This window comes from Equus quagga, chromosome 2 (genome assembly GCF_021613505.1).
Source record: "Equus quagga isolate Etosha38 chromosome 2, UCLA_HA_Equagga_1.0, whole genome shotgun sequence".
Classification (NCBI taxonomy): domain Eukaryota; kingdom Metazoa; phylum Chordata; class Mammalia; order Perissodactyla; family Equidae; genus Equus; species Equus quagga.
In genome coordinates this window covers 158605621-158621257 of record NC_060268.1, presented here as the reverse complement: position 1 = coordinate 158621257, position 15637 = coordinate 158605621, and the positions used below count along the sequence as shown (strand labels likewise).

Genomic DNA, 15637 nt, shown 5'->3' with positions numbered 1-15637 from the left:
GTCTGTGTGACACGTTTGCCTTTCATCTCTGCCTGTCCTGTCTTCCCATCCTTCGCACCTTTGGAAGTAAACACTGTGTCCTTGATGCCTGAGGACGGCTGTCTGAGTGGCTTTGCTCCTGTACTTGAGGTAGAAGAGACAGCCGGGCATCCAGAGCAGAAGGACTGCATCTTATTTGCAAATTAGGTACTTAAAGGAGCATTTAGAATGCTCAAAGCATTAATTTTAACAATTAAAACAGGCTGTTGGTTGCTGCCCTAGACTGCACATGATCTCTGAAATGCCTTTCATTTCCCCATTGCAAGGGGACTGAGGTTCGTGCTAATGTCAGCCTGGGGCTAGGCTTTCTGTCTTTATCACCCTTAGCTCTGAACGCTGGTTTCTTTATAGTGAAATAAATGGGCCTGGGCTCAGGCTGAGGAGCTAACCAAGCCGTCTGGTTCCTGACAAGACAGGGAGGTGGCTGCCTCTGGGAGAGTCGTTCCTTTTGTATTATCTGGGTCAGCAGGCATCTTCCCCTGTCGTTTCAAGAAAGCTCTTTTTGAAGGACTTGGGTCACCATGTCGTCACCTTGCTCTGGGGACAGATGTCCATTTGCCCATCCCAGCACCTATTCTCAAGTCAGCCTTCCTAACCTCTTTTCTCAGATGTTGCAGGCTGAGTTTCAGGGGTTCTCTTTTCTGGTCTTCAGTTCAGGTTGGCACTGCTTTCAACAGATGGCACTCTCTGCTCTGACACCTAGCCAGGTGCTTTTCTGGCTCTGGAGTTTAGGTGAAACATCAGATCTTGGCTCTGACCGTTCATGTTCAAGATTACAGATGTAGGACATCCTGGCAACAAGGTAGAGGTGTTGCTAAAGTGACCAGGGACACAGAGCAGGCAGTATTCAGAGGTGGTTAGTGCTGGGGCTCTGGGTTAGAGTGTCTTGTTCAAAGCCTGGTTCAGCCACGAACTAGCTATGTGACTTTGGGCAAGTTATTTAACCACCGTGGGCCTCAGTTTCCTCATTTTTAAAGTGAGGATAATATCTACTTCATGGTTGTCTGGAGAATTAAATGAGATCATCCATGCAAAGCACTTAGGCCAGTTCCTGGCACGTAACAAGCCCAGGTTAAATTATGGTAGCTTGTTATTCGTGAGATTCTGACTAAGAAAGCACTTTTGAAAAGCAGCTATTAATGGTCTGGCAAAAAGGAAGAAAGATTTTGGGTTTTAAGATTGATAATAACTTGTTCTATGTGAAAACACAAAAGAAGTCCTGTCCAGTTCTCTTGAAATGATCATTTCCTCCCTTTTTACAGACAAAGTGTTTCCCGGGACATCTCCACTTCCCGTGTAAGAATCAGTGACATTATGTTTGGGGCAGGGACTGATGTCAGTGAACAGATAGGGCCATGCAGAGCCATAACTAAGGCTGAGGAAGGGAGTTAAAGGAAATGTTATACGTTCTGGAATGGTGGAGCTGACAGGGACCCGGAGACTTGTCAGGCTCAGCCCCCCATTTGACATATGAGGAAACAGAACCAGTTGGGGTAAAGTCACTTGCAACACAGCTAGTCACAGCACCCGGGTCTAACTGGCCTTTTGCCCGTGGTGTGGGTTTTGTTCATCGAAGTCCAGTAGGGGTTGACCAGGAAGACAAATATCTGGTGGTAGCAAGAGGTTCCTACACATTTGGGGCAGTAATGCCTAGCAGAAGGTGGGGGGCCCAGTAAGAGAAAGTGTCGGTGGGGCCAGCAGGGGCAGGAGGAGCAGGTTGGGGCAGGCTTGCCTCTGCAGCTTAGGCGCGCCTTCTCTCTTGGCCCTTGCACAGGGGACACTACATACCAGGCGGGTAAGGCACTGGCGCGGGTAGCTGGCAGGACACACTGCAGCCAAGTCGCATATGTTCTGGAAGCCCTCTGCACTGGAGAAGCATGCCTCCTTCCAGCCTCTCCTCCGCTGATGGTGAATTCTGAGTCTGTGGTTTGGCATATTGCAAAGCAGAGAGGTTTATGGGATGTGCACTTTAGCTTTAGCTCGCTGATGAGAGGCCTGGGGCCCAAGGGGGAGGGGCTCTGCTGGATCCAGAACGCTGGGAACACACTGCAAAGGTTCTCTCAGGACATCCAGCAAAGAGTGTGCTCTTCCCCATGATGAGGGGGAGCTGCCTAGACACCGAGGGGCTTGTGCTTTTGGTCCATTTATGAAAAGCAGGCAAGTGGCCTCCATCGTTTGGATGGTGCTGTCAGCCCTTGGCTTCCTTCCTCTCTGCCAAGCCCCTGCCTCGGGTGGGGTTAGAGGAAGGTGGGCAGCTGCTGTGTAGACCAGGCTCCCTGGCACGGAGTTGAGCTTCTCTCTTAGCTTTTATGAGCTGCCACTGGAAGAACTTAGGTAAACTGGCTTTGACCTTAGACCACTTGTGTTTAAAATGGTCCTGATGATGCTGGATGCAAACTGCAGATACCTTCATTTGAAAGTTTTCCATAAGGAGACGAGTTCAGGTCCACATAATTGTTTGCACTCATGTGTATGTGTCGTTGTGTGTCAAGTCATATGGTGTTGGAGAGAAGCTTGTTTATCTAAAACAAACAAGAAATTGTTTGTTTGGATTTGGGAGGCATTGTGCTTTCACAGTCATTTCCTTTCCTGATTGTTTATTTCAAATACCAGTCATGAACGCTCTGATCTTCTACAGGACTCTTTAGGGAGTGCAGATAATAGCCAGTGTTAGCATTTACCATTGATGATGCCAAATGCTTAACAGGCATGATTTCATGTGAATCCTACAGCTCACTGAATGTACCCTACCATCGGGTGGGGTCTTGGATTCCTTTATACAGATGGGTTAACTGAGTTTTGAAGAAGTTAGAGATTGCTCAGGGTCTCTCAGTTAGTACAAGGCAGATCCAGGTAAACTCAGGTCAGTTTACCTCCAAAAGAGGAATGAACCTAAAATGGGGCTCTTCTCCTAAATTGGAGTCTGGTTGGGGAGACCAGCCTGCATGACTGTCAGTGAGCAATGCAGGGTGGTATCTGAGGACTGCCTCACTGTGTGGGACATTCGCCTCGTGCCATGGAGGTGAGCAAGTGGCAGGCAATGGAGGCAGGTCACTGTGAGGCAGGAGGAGTAGAACAAATCCAGGATGATATCTGGTCCCCAGTGATGCTTATGGTGATAAATTAAGGACTGACCCTGTGGAAATAATACATTCTCCCTTGTGTTTAGATCATCACAGATTTTGGTCTTGGTCCTGGGAGCTACATTTTTAGGAATTGGCCCCAGACCCATTCATTTCTGTGTCCTTCGTTTTTTTCTCTGAGCCCTTCGGTCGTGGATCCAGCCCCAGGGGAGGAAGCTGTGCAGCTGCAGCGTGCAAAGGGTCTTCTCAGTGCCAGTTCCATTATGGAATGAGTGGTGCTGGGCAGATCAGGGTTTGAATCCTGCCTCTGGCTATTCCTAGCTGTGCAACCATGGGCCAGCCACTCTGGGCCTCAGTTTCCTCACCTGTAACCTCACAGGGCTTTTGGGAAGTTGACCTGAGATAATTTCGGGTAAAGCTTCTACTTAGGACTGGGCCCCCATCATGAGCACTCAACATGGACTGTTTGCATCTGGTGTTCCTGATCACCAAAACACGGAAGTACATTTAGGACCTGATAGGTGAGGCTGAGAGAAAAGGAAAGACCGAGGCAAAAAAGGAAGGCCCAGCTGTTCGTAGTCTGATGGGAAATTGGGCTACATGCCCCATGGAAAACACCCAACATACGAGAGAAACAGATAAACAAGGAGCAGCTGTTCAGACCTGGAGGGCTTCCTGGAGCTGATCTAGTGAGGGCTTCCTGCTAAGTTGGGAAGGAGAAGGGAAGGAACATGGGTTGGGGGAGAGGAGCAGAGAGGTGCTCCAGGGAAGGGCAAGGTCAAATAGAATCCTGGCCCCAAGGCCAGCGCCACATGTGGGTTAGCACTCTCGCCTGCTTTCTCTCTCCCTCTGTCACACACACAGCAGGAGAACAGTTTCTTCTTCTCCTTCTTCTTCTCCAAGGAGGGAAGTGATCTAGGGGTGATTCACAGGTCTGACGAGTCTTCTCGCTCATGGAACAACCAACCACATCCTTCAAGGCCGTTGGAACGGGGCGCACAACCAGCCATTTATCATGGCCCTTTTTAGAGCTGAGTGAGGGTTTCTTAGGGGCAAATCAGGATTGGAATCACTGTGTGTGGTGGAAGGCAGAGGGGAGGGGATGGGAAGGGAAAAATAAACCTATTTGATGTCATAGGAGACCGGTTCCAGCTCCAGAAATATAAGCGTCAGCTGCTGCATTTTCCAAACAGATATTTTGGGGCCAGCTTGCATTAATGGCCAGTTGAGGCTCTGAATTAGAGGAGCGTTGTTAGGACTTCTGACTTTGGGTTTGCACAGCAGTCCCCTGGAAATTGCCTTCTAATTTCCTCAGCCTGAGTCACTGACCAGACTATTTCTTGGCCAGAAAAAGTCTAACAGGCAACTCTGTTCTCTTTTGCCTCCTAATTAAACAAAATAAAACAAATAATAGCGTTATGCATATGGTAGTCACACTTATTCCTCTTGAGTTCTGAGAATCCAGGAAGGGGATAATGGGTTAGGACAGGGATCCAGGGGACAGGAAGGACAAGGGGCGTGTGTGGGAAATGAGGTGGAGAGTCTGGCTTTGGAAATACGTTCTGAGCCAGGGCCAGAGGTGTTCTCCGCCATGGCAGTTGCCAAAAATAATGGAAGCATCCAGCAGAGTGATCAGCGATTCAAGAGGCGGATTCCCAGAGCTGTGTGTGACTTCTCGCCTAGGCTGAGCTGCTGTTCCGTGTAGTGGAATCAGGCACGGGAAGGCAGGTGAATGAAGAGGTCAGGGCCCCGGACATGAGGACACGAGGGTGGGAGGGCGAGCCAGAGGGAGGCCCCTCTCGTGCCCCCAAGTAACCTCCAGGCAAGTCACCCCATCAGCAGCACGTGCTGAGCAGAGTCCAGCGAGGATGTTAAGATGCACAGTGAGGAGAGAAGGGGAAGAGAACCAATATATGAGTCCCTACTGTGTGCCAGGCAGTGAAGAAGATATCTCTTAGAGGGGATTTTGTTTGAGCTTCGTAACGACCGTGTTAGGTGGGTAGATGTTTTTATCCCCACTTCACAGATGAGGAAATCGAGGCTCAGAGAGTTTATGTGACTCTTGCTCAGAGTAATTCAGCATCCAGATGGAGATTCCCACTCTGGTTTCTGACACCTAAGTCTGTGAGCTTGTCCCTTTCTTCCACATTAGAGCTGGCCACTGAGAGAGGGCATGGAAATAGCTGAGCATTCCAGATAGCACCTCCTGAGAGGTTGACACGTGCCTCTGGAAGGCTGTGTTGTTGGAGAATGCCTGGGCTCTGGCATTCTTGGTTTGGAATCCTTTCTCTGCTGCCTGCTACCTTGGGACCCAAGCAAGTTACTTATATCTCTGTGCCTCAGTTTCCTCATATGTAAAAAAGAAAAAATGTGGGGAAAATGGGATCTAGCTCATACGGTTGTGGTGAAGATTAGAGGAGTGTATAAATGGAAAGAGCTTAGCACAGTACCTGACACTTATTAAGCACAACATAGATGTTTGCTGTGATGATTGTTAAGGTCAGAAGAGGGAGCGCTCTCCGTGGACTGGAGTTTTCAGAGAAGACTGGCTGGGGAAGGCAGCCTTCATGATGGGCCTGGAGGAGGATTTAGGATTGGGATGGGAAAGAGTAGGATTTAGATAGAGAAAGAGGGGAAGAGCATTCCAAGAAAGGGAAAAGAAAGATGCTAGAGGTGGAACATGCAGGAAAACATGGACAAAACCCACACATGGGGAAAAGGAGGAAGAGAAAGGTCAGGGAGCTTTTCTGAGCGCCTCGATGCCAGCTGAGGGACTCAGAGTTTATTGTGAAGACACCTCGGAACTTTCCTTTTCTCCTAAGGATTGCAGGGGAAGGGGAGCTGATTATCACTGTGGGGTCCTCCTGGTGGGTTCCAGAGCTGGCTCTAGGGCTGTTCTTGCAGCTGTGGCTAGAGCAGAGCTACGTAAGGAATAGAACTCTTTATCTATTCTCGTTGGGGACTCTTTAGTTGGCAGGCCGAGCCCAGGCCTTCTGTGTTTACAGCTCTTCCTCCACGGGGTCAGGTTGCCTCATAAAAGTTGATTGCACCCCGGAGGTCTCGGGGAGGGAGGGTTGAGGACAAGGGGGAGCACAAGGGGTGAGGCATTGGCTGTTTGGGGGCCCTGGCAGGCGGGTCTGAGGCAGCCGCAGTGTGCCACGGTGGAGCAATGGCCATCCACATTCCCCGACACTGCCATGAAGCACCCCAGTGGCGAGAGAGGGGAGACCCCTCTCCTTGTAGGGTCTGGGGGCTCCTACTCCCAGCTAGCTGGGAGTCCACGATGCCTTTGGATTGTCACTGTTACGCAAAACATTCCCGCTAATGTGGCCTTCTACTTTCAGACTCTCTGAACTTGTTGTAGTTTTAAATGCAATGCTTCAAACCACCTCTTTGTTTATTTAACCCCCACCACCCTGCCAGATATTCCTGTAAGCCTGATTCTTTAGGGAAAACATAATAATAAAAATAACAGCTAACATTTCTGAGTGCTTTCTCCGTGCTAAGACTTTTACACGGAAACTCTCAAGCAGCCCCCCGAAGTCTGTCGTTGCTGCTGGCATCCACATCGTACTGGCGGGGACACCGAGGTCCAGAGAGCTATAGCGGATTGTCAAACACCACGCAGCTATGAAGCCGCCTGTGGAGAGGGGCCTGCACTGACCCAGGCCTGCTGGCTCCGAAGCCTGCCCTGTCCCCACACGCCCCACATCATACACCTGGGGGGACAGGGCCCCAAGGAGATTCCACCTGGCTGGTTGGCTTCTCCTGCCATGTGACCTTCCACGTGTTGCTTTTCCCGACTAGATCTCCATTTGCCCATCTAGAGAATGGGCTACTCACTTCCTTTCTGGCCTGCCTTGCAGAGGGGAGGGTGGCTACGAAAGCTGCTTTGGAAAGTGCTGAGCCCCGAGAAAATGGCTGCTTGAAGGGTTCCCAGATCCCTCAGTCTGGGGTCTTAATCATGTGCGGCAGGGGATGGTTCACGAAAAGGAGCTGTCCCTGACGCCTGGCGCGCTACCTCCCCTGAGAACCCTCATAGCCAGGGTTGACCCAGGATCACCCTAGGCCCTCAGTGAAGACGGCTTCTGGAACACCTCTGGGAGCTACACTTTGCTTCTTTCCAAGCCTATCGCTCTTGTGAACGGGAAGAGACAGAGCTATTTCCAGTCCCTTCTCTCCCTGCTGTTACCTGAGGGGAGGAAGTGACTGGCAGGCCGCTGAGCTAGCAGAGGGGGAGCAGCTGTGCTTTCTGCCCCTCCGCTGGGCGGCTTTCTCTGGCCCTTTGCTGTCATTTCCCTTGGGCTGGTGAGGAAGCCATCCTCCTCAGGGCTGGGCGGAGCGCGTGGTGGGGTGGGGGCAGAATCCCTTCCTCTGGATGTGTCAATGCAGCATAAATTATGCAGTGAGGCCTGGGGGCCCCTCCAGGCTGTCTCTGGGATCCCTGGAGCGAGCGTGAACTTCAGGCCTGGTGGAAACTGATCAGACGCAATGCTGACAGTGAACTTGCAGGGTGTCCCAGGTCGGGTAAGGGATTGCGTGGATTTGGGCCAGTCTGTACTTCTTGCCCATCGCTGTGTGGCTCCTGGTGGAGAGCCCTTGCTGTTTGCCTTTTTCCAGGAATATTTTCACTCTGTAATAAAGGAGGGCTTGACCTGTAGTACATGGGCACCATCATCATGCAGCTACCACATATTAAATTTCTACTTTGTGCCAGGCACTGCCAGACCGTTTACTTATAATCTCGGGTCCTGACACAGCCGTGAAGGTGAGCATTTTTAACCCCGTTTCACTCATACTGGGACCGTGGTTCAGAAGTTTAGGTTGCATTGTTAGTTGAACACAAAGCCAGGTGTGTTGGCCCCCTCCCCCAAGCCTGTGCCTGTTTCACACTGTCACCGTGCCTTACACATTTGGTCCCTCTCCAGGGCGGCAGAGGGGAGCAGGGGCTTCTGCCAGCCCAACGTGTCCTCCCAGGGCACGGGGTTCTCTGTTGAGGAAGCCCGCCTTGCTGCTTTTGCCCACCTAAGGGTTCTGAGCGTGAAGGATTGTCCCTGTCGTTTGAAGCGGCTGCTCTGTAAAGTCTTTCATGGTAGGCCCCATTCCGACCCAGCTTTATTCCGTTTCCTGATGGCCCAGACCCAAAGGGCTATTTTAAGGGACTTGCCTGTGTGGGAGAATTTCTCTTTGTAACAACAGAGACGGAGGCCTCGCTGGCCTGGCACGGTGCTGGCAGTGGGGCTCTGAGAGAGGCAGACTCTTTCCCTGAGTTCTGCCTCCTGGGTTGGGATTGATTCATTGAGCTCCCGGCACAGTGCCTGGCACCTGGAAGGGACGCTTGTCATGAGGGTAGGGGTTCCAGGGATGGCAGCCCAGGGGTTTCTGCTGGTCTGGGCCTGGTGGATTGGCACACTGATCCTTGTCTCACAGAGTTAAGGTCTATCATAGAGCAATGTCTGAACTTTGGTGTCAAGCCAGGATTAATTATTTACTTTAGTCACTCACTGGCAACTGGCAGCTGGAGAAAAGCAGCCTCGTTTTCCCCATGGTGGCTGGACGTGGCAGCTCCCGGGCAGCGGCACTGGGGAGTTGTCAGAGTGTGTGAGTGGAGCCCCTTCTAGGTGCAGGCCCTGGGTTAGGGCTTCACGTCCACCGTCTCCTTTAATCCCCACAAGCAACCCTGAGCCTCGTCCCTGTTTTATAGACGAGGAAACCGAGGCTCAGAGACGTGCAGCCTCTTGCTCCTCATCATAGGGCGGTAAAGGGCGAGAACCAGGATTTGAACCTAGATCTCTGCAGCAGCAAAGCCTGTGATGGTTCCACTGTGCTCCCTGGAGATTGATGCATTTCCTCCCTCCCTCCCCCAAAGGTTGGGAGGTTAGTTGGGAGTTCTCTTTTTTCTCTTCCCTCAGCTGGAAGCATCCACATGTGTCAAAACTAGCTGCATTTGGACTTTCTCTCCCCTCTCTGCACTCCATCGAACTCTGGTCTCCGTGGCTGCATTTCCCCTTGCTGCACGCTCCCATGGGGGTCTCAACCCTGATTTGTGGCTCTGTTGGGGTATGGAATGCTGAGAGCACTGTCCTGGGCTTAAGAAAGGGAGTGGACCCAAAGGGAGTGTGCGCAGTGGCCTTCCCTTGGAAGGCTGAGGACCTGCGGCTTTACAGATGGCTTTGCCTCCTGAGAGCTTCCAGAGAGGCTGGGGGGCTAGGGAGCACATCACAGGGTCCCCAGATAAGACTTCAAGGGTCCAGATTACACCCGGGTCGTCTGCCCACTCTGACCTCCCCTCCGAGCCCCTCCATTAACCCGTGATGTGGTTGCCATGAGATAACAAACCTCTCACTACCGAGAAAGGACCCCTGGCAGGTCTGGCCTCTGTTTTGGGATTCAGATTTTTATTTCCCTTGAACTCTTGTCCAGAGCCCATTTTGAAGGCCTGGCCCTTCAGAAGCTCCAGCTGCTGGGGCTCTCCATCTGGTCCTCGGGGACGGGGGAGCACAGCACTGTAGTTGGGAGCAGGGGCAGTTTAATTCCTAGGCACTTTCAGCTTGCTGCTTGCTCAGGCTAAACTATGCGCTGGCAACTGGAGTGAGCCCCAGAGAGGCCTCAGGTGCCAGTACTTGGAAGTTGAGGGCATGAGGATGGGGGCAGGGCACCGACAGCCTCTGCTACATGGGCTCAGGCTCGGAAGCCTCTTACTAGCTTGTTTCACTTGGTCAAATTTCTTTACTTCCATGGGCCTCAGTTTTCTAATCTGTAAAATGGGGATAATTATAATATGGTTGTTACTCTACATAGTGCTTGGCACATGATAAGCTGTTCAATAAATGGCAGCTATTGTTGTCATTATTATCACGGTCATCCTTCATGGTTTTGCTCAGTTTCTGCCACCTCCTAGAAGCTTCCATGACTTCTCATCTTACAATATTTCCCATCTGTGAATTTTTATTACCTCTCATGCAACACTTACCAAGAATGGCCTTGGGTTGAACGGCTTTTGGCAAGTCCATGTCTGGTGTGCCTGATTGGTGGAAAAGCCCCTTGAGGGATGGACTTTGATCTGATACTTATTCATATTCATTCACTCATTCATTCATTCAATCAATCAATCAATCAATCAACATTGAATGTTTACTATGTGCCAAGCACTGGGCACACAGCAGGGCAGATAAAAGTCCCTGCCCTTTTGAAGCTTACATTCTGGTAGGGGAAGGTAAACAGTAAACAAACAAATAAAATAGGTAAAATATACATTGTGTGAGATGGGGATAAATGGTGTAGAGGAGACTAAACAGGGTGAGGGAGACAGGGCATGGTGGTGGGAGTTGCTATGCTGTTTTGTGGTGTGGCTGGGGACAGCCCCACTGTAGAGTGACTTTTGAGTAAGATCTGAGGGAGGCAAGGGAGTGAGGCGTGTGGATATTTGGAGCAAAAGTGGTTGAGGGAGGGGGGACAGCACATGCTAAGGCCCTGAGGTAGGACTATGCCTGGCCTTTTCAGGGAAGAGCAAGGAGGGTGGTGTGGCCAAGTGGAGTGAGCGATGGGGAGAGCAGTGGGCGATGAGATCAGACAGGTAAAGGGGTCAAGTTGGGCCTTTTATCCCTCCTAGCACCAAGCAGGGTGCTCTGCTCAGCAGCGAGGCCTCCTCTTGACTTGCTGGAGGTGGAAACTGGCCAAAACACCGCCGGAGAGGTTGCTGTGGGGACTGTGTTTGGGACTTGGCCCTCATCCCCTAAGGGGCATTCCCTGGGGAAATGCAGTGTCATGGTTAGGGACTCCAGGACCCCAAAGGCAGTGCACATGTCAGGGAGTTTCACTAACTGAACATTGGTTTTGTACCTACTGTGTACAAGGCACTGCACTGAAAGCTGTTCCTCCAACTGGGAGCCAGAGAGTGGTGAGCTCCTGCAAAGGCAGCAGCCACCACATCCTTTCATCTTGGACACCCCCTCCCCTACGCCAGCAGAAGGGCTGGATCACCGTAGGGCCTTGATCCATGGGATAAACCCGTAGACAAAGGCTTTACTCTATTAAAGCCCGTTCCTCCTACCCTCCTCCTGTTTTTTTAAAGAACCACAGCTTTTAACTTACAATTGTGGAAATTGGTTGTTTGATATTCAAAATATGTATTCTTATTGATATAATATTGTAAATGGTGTTAAGATTCTCAGGCCAGTCCACCAAAACCTTTCCCATCCATGGAGTAGATGGATTATAGCACCGAGAACCGGATATCGCTATTTCACCTACATTGTGGGCTAGCCTGGGAACTAAACTCGATGTGTAGTATCCAGGAAGACTGTGGTCCAGGGTTCATAGAAGGAAACTTCCAGGCTAGATGATGATGATGATGATAATAAAAGCACTAAATAGTAATAATAATAGCAGCACTAATTATGTGCCAGCCATTCTTCTAAGCACTTTAATCATTTAATCCTTACAACAACCTAATGGGAAAAGCACTTTTATGGTTCTTACTTTCCTGATGAGAAAACAGAGATCCAGAGAGGTTAATGTACCAAAGGTCATAGGCTAGGAGGAGGCAGAGCTGGCGTTCCGAGCCTGGCGGTGGGGCTCCAAAGTCCTTCGGGAAACCTCTTACTTCCTGGCCTTCCAGGGAATCCTGCCAGCCAGCCTGGCCGCAGCCCAGGTGGGGCCGTCTGTAGACCTTACGTGCAGGACTGTCGTCATTAGGTGTCCTCCACTGGGCAAGAGTGGAGTTAAGTGTCAGAGTCAGGGAACCAAAGCCACGGGTGGTAGGCAGGAGCAGCCCCTCTTTGTTCCCGAGACAGGAAAAGCCATTTGTTCCTGGAACCTGACACTGCAGGGGGTGGTTTTACTGTGTGCCTTGTCTTCCTGGGCCATTTACAAGTCCAGCACATGAGGCTGGGGAGGGGGCGGGGTGGAGCACTCTGTGTTTGTTGGTGGGGGCCAGATTAGAGTGTCTGGCAAGATGTTGCTGACACCTAGACAGTCAACTCTCAGCAAAGCCCAGCAGGTGGCCCGGCTGTTGCTTTAGCTGGGAGGAGGGCGCCCTCCCCACCCTGCCCTGTTCAGTTTATTGTTGGAATGAGGTGGGTCCTAACCAGTCCTTCCCCTCTTCCCGGGCCCCAAAATAAACAGCAGCTGTTGGCTACATCGTCTCTGTCGGCTGCCAGTCTGTCAACAGCCTCTGACTCTCGCTTGGCCCTGCCCCTTTTGGTTTTTGGCGTGGGGCGCTGGGGCCCATTGGCTTTGCCCTCCAGAGCCTGCCTTGCTGGCCAGCTGCTGTGCCCTGGCATGCCCTCTCCAGGCAGTGCTGGCCTGTTGGCCACCCACTGCCACTGTCCCTGGTGCCCTGTGTGGCTGGTCCTCATGGTGGTCACAAACTCAGCCTCCAGAGTCCAACATCCGTTTGGCTCCTGGCTCTGTCACTTAGCTGGTGACCTTGGGCAGGTAGCTTAACTCTGCACCTCAGTTTCCTTTTTTGTAAAATCAGGTAATGAGATCTCTGTCACTGTATGTCGTGAGCATTAAGACCGGTGCTGGAGGGGCAGCCAGAGTGTAGTCATTAAGCCAGGCTGCCTGATTTGAATCCCAGCTTGGCTGCTCAGGAGCTTCGTGACCTTGGGGCAGGTGCTGAAGCCCTCCACACCTCAGTTTCCCCATCTGTGAAAGGTGGATAATCAGAGCTTCTCCCAGGCTGGTGGTGAGGATTCGGTGGGTTCTGTGTGTAAAACTGCGAGCAGCGCCAGGCGCAGAGCAGAGCTCGGTGAATGGAATAACGTGTGCTCCCTTTGGCAGATAAGGCAGAGCATCCATCCCTTCAAAGAGTCCTTCTCTCGTGCTTGTCCGAGAGCGGACGGAACCCTCCTCCCCTGACCTGGCTTTTGGGTCTGCGTGGCTGAGCTGATTTGCCTGGCTTGGTTTCTCGCCTGTATTCAGAACTTCCACTTCAACTTGGGCTGAGGGGGTGGTACAACTGGTTCTAAAGCGGGATGGAGGACAAGGAGAGCTGGATTTCTCTTCTGCTTGGCAGGGGTTCTGCTGATGTAATGTAAGAAGTGGATAGAAGATCAAGTCTGAGGCCAAGGACCGCCCTCAGCGGGTGGGCAGATCCCCCATGGGGTCAACCAGTTATCTCTGCTGGTGTCTGAGCCCAAGAGCTTCTTCCGTCTGATCGCCACACCTCTCCATGTGCCAGCAGCTGTGGGCCAGCCCGCCTTGGCTTCTCCCTGGCCCCATACTCTGGGAAACTCTTGTTATCTCTGGCTTTTCCTAGCATTACCCTCCCTTGTGGAAAGATTGTACTGGGAACCCCCATTAGAGCATGCAGACTGAAAAGTCATTATTTTCAAAAAGAAAGAAAAAATGTGCTTGACCCTAATTGTGTTGGGCCACAGTGCCAGGGCTCGCTATGGGTGCACCAACCCCTAGGAAAGAGACCCTCGCTCAGGATGGAGCATTTGCACTGTCTCCCCAGGAGCCTGGTCCTTCAAGAGGGGTGGCTGGGCATGTTGTCTTGTCTCCTTCATGCTGCTTTTGTCCGTTCTTGTCTGAGGAGAGAGGTCAATGGCAGTTCCGTTCCCAACATTTGGGGTCTGCGGCCCTTCCTGACAGACAGGTGAAGAGAATGAGTCTGCACCTTAGAGAGGAATGTAGCAAAGTAGTTGAAAGCAGGGGCTCTGGAGCCAGTTTGCCTAAGTCAAAATTTTGACTCTACCGTTTATATCTGTGTGGCCTTGGGCATCAGTTTCCTCTTCTGTACAATGTGGATAATAACAGTGCCTTCCTCAGGATTGCTGGGAGGATTCAGTAAGTGCCAGGGGCAGAGTTAGTGCTGCCTAAGTGTTACCGTTGTTATTTGAGTGGCACAGCAGGTGGAGTCTGCTTCCCATCACCCCAGGGCCGTTGGGGCCTGACGGGTTAGAGCTGTTGAGCGGCCACATCGTGTTGGGGATAGAGACATTTCGGGATGGAGCTGTGGCGTTCTAGGGGAATGGGGTGTAAAGATTCAGACCAGCAGGTGATCAACTGCGATTGCCGCTGTTTCCCGGTCGAGTGTCTGTGAGCAGGTCACTTAACCTTCTCAGTGGTTTCCTCAGCCAACTGTGCTCCTGCCTTCCATGTAGGGTCACTATGAGAAGCCAAGGCAGCATAAAGCTCCAGCAGTCACTCTTCTTCGTGGCCACTTAAACAGCCTCACGTCGTGGCAAGGGTATCGGGAGGCTGGTCAGAGGCTCCAGCCTGCCCTTTCTGGCTGGGGTCCTTGAATGACTCTTTTCCACATCTCTCCCTTATGGGCAGCCTCTGGGTGTTTACTGTGGCTGGGCTGCTGGTGCAGAGGGTGACGGTGCCTTCTGTTGGTACAGGCAGGGCTCCAGGTTCTTGAGCTCCTCACAAACCTTATCTCTGCCTCTGAGGGGCCCTCTAGGAAGTGATGTTTGTTGGTCCCTGTTTCACAGACAAGGAAAGGCTCAGAGAGGCAAGTGACTTCTCTAAGTGTGGAGAACACTGTTGGTACCCCATCCCACGTCCCCTGGGCTCGCCTCAGTTCACCCGCAGTAGTTTCCAGCACACCGACAGCTCCTCACCTCAAGCTTCCCACCCCATCACCCCTCTCCCAACCTCAGCAATCTGTGTGAGGGCTTGCTTCAGCCCCATGGCTCCATGGAAGCTTGCTCTGCCCAAGCAGGTGCAGCTGAGGAAGGCCAGGGGCTGAGCTGGGGCGAGTTGTCCTTCCTTGAGGTTGCCCTCAAACATGGGGGTTGGGGGTTGAAGTCCCAGCAGCCTGCTCTCCAGTGGGAATATTTGAAGCGAGTTCCAGCCAGAACCTCCGAGCATCCCCAGCAGGACTGAGCCCAGGTGCCCACAGCAGTAACCTGCTCATTAACACACCTTTACCGGCCCTTATCCTTTGCTGGTCTCACTTTCCATACTTCCTCCCTTGGGTTTCCTGGAATTGTCTCCCTAATGGACAGCCTGCATCCAAGGCCTTGTCTCAGGATCTGCTGTGGGACAAACCCAAACCATGACAGCAAACTTCTCCTGCCAGCAAGTGGCGGGACCAGGACTGAAGAGCTCTGTTTGTGACTCAGTTCCTCAGGCCATGCTGCCTTTCTGGAAGCTTCTGGGGTCCTTGTTAGAGAGGAGTCAGAAAAAAGCCTTGTTTGATGCCGGTCATTTTAGCTTATAAGAGGGCTGTTTCCAGAGTGAGTCAGAGTGGACAGGGCTCAAGAAGGCTTGATCAATATGACAGTTTCTAGGTGTTCTTCAGAGAAGGAGCTCAGTTGATGCAAACATGACTAAGCAAAGCTGGGCCCTGGAAACATGGGAATCTGACTGTATATAGACTTGCTCTAGGAGAGAAATAGACAAACAAAGGACTTATGGGCAAATAGAAATCTACCATCTTTATCCAGCACAGGTCAGGTGGGGAGGAGCAGTGTAAGTGTCTGAGGAAATGGAGGTTGGGGGCTGCTGGCTTCTGTGCCCAGGTACGAGGTGACATACGTGAACAAGACACTGTGTTT

The 15637-nt window shown here is 51.7% G+C and overlaps 1 protein-coding gene across 2 annotated transcripts in view; it reads left to right on the top strand.

Moving 5' to 3' along the window:
* The window catches only part of SH3PXD2A (SH3 and PX domains 2A), a 244551-nt gene that overhangs the window by 1016 nt on the left and 227898 nt on the right, over positions 1–15637 (top strand). The gene's annotated exons all lie outside the window — the stretch shown is intronic.